Raw genomic sequence first — 4,793 nt, 5'->3', positions numbered from 1 at the left:
GAGAAAATTAGATCCCATTGTTATTGGAGGTACCATACGGTTGCCTGCGGAGTAAACTGGGATCTCGGAAAGAACAGCGGTGATCTTGACCAGAGCCATCTCTCCAACCCTACAATTTTTCTGAACTCTGTTCTATTTGCTTTGTGTGTTTGTTCCTTGGAACTGAAGTCACTTGAGTGGCATGTGTGAGTTAGAAGGTAGGAATCAATGCTTCCTTTTTATAAGTCTCCACTGGAGCCTTTCTCCTGTGTCCTCGGTGTGTAGAGGATGCTCCCTCCATCCTGAGAATGGCACAAGATCTGGGGTTCCCAGTGTGTTTGTAGAAATGCTTAACACACTCTGATCTGTAGGGACATGTTGTCTGGTGAGAAGGCTTGTAGTTTTGGAAAGTCTAGAAGAAATAACTCCCCCTTTAGGGTCCCATAGTAATGTGAACCTCCTTGTTCTCATTAAAGTCTTCATTATCTGCTTGTGAAAGACTTCAAACAGAACAAAGGATGGTGTCTCTGGAAAGCCATCATTGTGGGGAGCCTACAGAAGGCAGCTATCATCCTTGCAGCCATCTTGAGCCATATACTCTGAAAAGAGACTTGATTACATTAGTCTACAACAGTTGAGCACACTCTGATAACATCTTGATTTAGATACCCAGGATTTTCCCTTGGGTGTGTGAGACTTAAAGGTGTGTGACTTAAGAGTGTGACTTAGAGATCAGATTTAGAGACAAGACCTAAGGGCATGATAAAGGTGTGACTTAGAGGCGTGGCTTAGAAGTGAGACATAAAAGGCAAGAGGCAGACAAGGGAATTCAGAACAATTTGGAGTAACAGAGAATCAGACACTTCAGAGAGTACAGTGTGGAGTAGGAATTAGGCACTACCAGTACAACTTGGAGTTAGTTATTAGGCATTAGGTAGCTGGCACTTGGAGGAAGAACTTGGAATTAGACATTAGGCACTTTGAAGGGAGCTTAGAAAGAAGCTTGGAACTTGGAGGCACTAGGGACTAGGAACTAGGGACTAGGAACTCAAGACTTGGGACTTGGATTAGGAAGAGAGACTGAAGAATAAACGGGATTGAATCACACTCTGTCTGACCTCCATTCTTCGTGTCTGTTCTCACTCTCTCTCTCTCTTGCTGAACCCCGACCTGTGGATTGGAGCAGCTTCGGGCAGTGCGAGCTCTAACAGTGTAATCCCCAAGGCTTTCGGCAGTGTGGGTTCAAACATTGACAGAATGGTCTGAGACATTTTGGCCCCCAAATGTGGGCCAGAGTGGTTCGCAACACATCATATGCTTTTGGAAGTAAGACTGTGGAAGAGTGTGGGGGTTAGCTCTGTTCTGTGGTACAGGGTTAATAGTGCATGGGACAATATATAAATATGTATAAGATAGATAGATAGATAGATAGATAGATAGATAGATAGATAGATAGATAATGTAATAACATTAAAGTTATTGTCTGATTCAAATTTTAATTATTTTTTAAAGAAAGTAAATATATTCTCATATAGCTGAGACTAAGTTGGAACTAATGCTTTAGCCCAATCTTTCCTCAGACCTGTGACAATACTCTCCCTGTTGCTTCCTGTATGTTGAGATTACAGGCCCAGGCAGAGGTAACTTCTGTAGTACCAGGTTGAAAGCAAGAATAATGTATTTCAATAGTTATGTAGTAATTATGATGATAATAAAAATCTAATATAAGACTAGAATTTAGTTTGTGGAACTAAGAATAAGAAATCAATTGTGTCATGAATGTCAGGCAAGCTTTCTTCCATTGAGCCATGTTTTTAGAACTACCAAATTGGAGTTCAAGTACCAGAAAACTTCTCAGTGACTTTCAGTTAAATTAGAACAAACCTAAAAATAGTTATGTGTACATGTGTGGATATGTGCACAAGAGTTCAAGTGCCTGGAGGCCAGAGGCACAGCATCTTCTGGAGCTAGAGTTAGAGGAAGCTGTGAGCTTCCATGTGGGTGCTGGTGGTCAATCCAGGTCTTCTGGAAGAGCACCTGGTGCTCTTAACCACTGAGTCAGCTCTCCACCCCCACCTACTCAGCTTTTATTTATTCACTTTATTTCTAGCTATTAACTGAGACAAGGTCCCAATGACTTGACTCTGGATCCTTCAATGCCTATCTTCTGAGTGCTGGGCTTGCTGTTGTGTACCATGTCTGGCTTAGAGAGTGCTGTTGATAAAATTCAAGAGTTTTGCATAAGCCAGTCAAACACTCTATCAACTGATATTTACTTTGAGCTCCTCTGTTTAATCTCATGTATGTATGTATGTATGTATGTATGTATGTACACATGTATTCACTTTACATCCTGATTACAGCCCTTCCCCTCTCAGCCCCATCCTCCCACCCTCCCACATTTCTGTCCTCCTTCTTTGGCCCCCCATCCTCCTCAGAAAGATAGAGTGCCCCCACTTCCATCCCTCCACCCTCCTAGTTGCCCCACCCATAGCAACCACTCTTGGCACATCAAGTTTCATCAGGACTAAGCACATTCTTTCCCACTAAGGCCAGACAAGGCAGCCTATCTGGGGAAAGGGATCCAAAGGCAAGCAACAGAGTCATAATAAGAGACAGGCCATATTCCAACTGTTGCAGAGACTCACTTGAAGACCAAGCTGCACATGTGCTACATATTTTTAGGGGGCCTACCTGTGCCCATATGGGCTCACAGAGACTGATCCATCAACCAAAGAACATGCCTGGACAAGACCTAGGCCTGTTATATATAGTAGTTTGATCTTTTAAGAAAAGAAAACTTTGAGCTCTGAGGAATATGAGTTGGCAAAGAATTTATACTGCAAGCATGAGGACTCAAATTAGCGTCTTTCAGACCTACATAAAAAGCCAGATGAGGTATCATATACTGGGGATGTAAAGTGGGAAGGGTGCCTAGAGACTGTTGGCCAATTATTTTGTCAGGCAGTGAGCTCCAGATTCAGTGACAGACTTTGTCTTAAAAAGTATATAAGGTAGAACACAACAGAAAAGGCCTCCCCAGTCTTGTGGAGCACCCATACGTATATATGCACACACACATGTGACACCCCAAATCTTCTTATACACATACAAATAAGTTAATAAAATGCTTGGATTTACTGGGTAGTCATAACCTATGCACAGTAATATCAATGTTTTTCTCTTCCAGGACACAACCTTGACTATAAGCACCACAAACATGGACAAATAACTGTTGATGTATGGTCTTGAAAGTTGCATTCCTGTTGCAGATAGGCACAGACCTGCTGGCAAATACTTACTTGCTCTTCATGCATAGCTTCGTCCTTCTCACAGGTCACAGACTGAAGCCTACAGAGCTCATACTGTCCAACTTGGCTCTGGCCAATCTCTTGTTTCTTCTCTCCAAGGTGGCACTGCAGGTTACAGAAGATTTGGGGCTGGTGCATGTTCTGGAGGTTCTGGGTATTAAAATTTTTTTACCTCCATAAGGTGTCTCAAGAACTTTTGCTCTGCAGCAACCAGGGTTGCTGAGCTTTTTTCAGGCAGTCACAGTCAGCCCAGGCACTGAATGTGAATAGGACTCAGATGCTGGGTTTATAGGCATGTTGGCTGCTCCTGCTTCTTCTGCTGGACTTTCAATCTTGTCATCAGCACCATTTTATCTATCCTATTGAGATAAAAGTCTTTGGGGATAACAGTAGTGACTCCTTAATGGGGAATGGCTTTGCTTGCCAGTATGTGGTTGCCATGTCTGGATTGTGTGCAATGCCATTCATTTAGTCATTCTGGTTGCCCTACTAATGACACTTATGGTGGCAGCCAATGTGCATATGGTATGTCTCCTTCACAGACACCTCCAGAGGGTCCAACATGTTCTCAGTTGCAACCTCACCCACAGGACTTCCCCAGGAATGAGGGCAACTCACAGGATCCTACTCTTGGTGGGTGACTTCATCCCCTTTTACTCTCTCAATTAAGTCTAAATATTTTACAGCAAAATCCCTGAAGTTTGTTTCTCCTCCCTGAGTTCCTTGGTGCTTATTTTTCAGAACTCCAGGACTCTGACCTCCTGCTATTAGGTACTGGGAGTGTCCAGTCTACTTGCTGATTTATGAATGAACATTGGTCACCTCTCACAAGTCTTCTTTCCCATCTACAGATCTGTCACAAGAACCCGTGAATTCATCTTTGTTGCTGTGGAGTACCTTGAAGGCCTGTCAAGGAGAGACTGAGAGACTTCAACACCACACTCTCAGCAATAAACAGATCATGAAAACAGAAACTAAACAGAGACACAGTAAAATTAACAGAAGTTATGAACCAAAAGGATTTAACAGATATTTATAGAACATTTTATCCTTAAAAAATATACCTTTTTTCTCAGCACCTCATGGTACATTCACCAAAATATACCATTGTCACAGCCCACACTGCTGCTCCAGTCCATGGGTCAGGATATAGCAAGAGAGAGAGTGGGGATAAAAGGGAAGAGATGTGAAGAATGGAGACAAGACAGAAGGTCTAATCAAGTCTCATCTCTTTCCTTGAAAGGAAATCCAGGGTATTTATACACTTTGCCATGTATCTTGTAGGTATGGATACTGCATGCACCTTACAGGTGTAAATACTACGTGGGCCTTGCAGACATAGATACCACATGTGCCATTCAGCTGGAGGCACTAAACAGCAAAACAAGATATGAGGGAAAAACAAGATGTTTATCAGAGTGTGCTAAGCTCTTGTAGGCTGTTGAAAACAAGTCTCTTGTCAGGGTATATGATCCAAGATGGCTACAAAGATGACAGTCACTT

The 4,793-nt window shown here is 42.6% G+C and overlaps 1 pseudogene; it reads left to right on the top strand.

Annotated features, from left to right (window-relative positions):
• The first annotated feature begins 1,262 nt into the window (after positions 1-1,262).
• LOC143440223 (vomeronasal type-1 receptor 1-like) lies at positions 1,263-4,061 on the top strand (annotated as a pseudogene).
• Positions 4,062-4,793: the final 732 nt, after the last annotated feature.

The sequence above is a fragment of the Arvicanthis niloticus genome, chromosome 29 (genome assembly GCF_011762505.2).
Source record: "Arvicanthis niloticus isolate mArvNil1 chromosome 29, mArvNil1.pat.X, whole genome shotgun sequence".
Taxonomy (NCBI): Eukaryota; Metazoa; Chordata; class Mammalia; order Rodentia; family Muridae; genus Arvicanthis; species Arvicanthis niloticus.
Note: the sequence above shows the minus strand (reverse complement) of the source record. Positions and strands in the feature narration are given on the sequence as shown.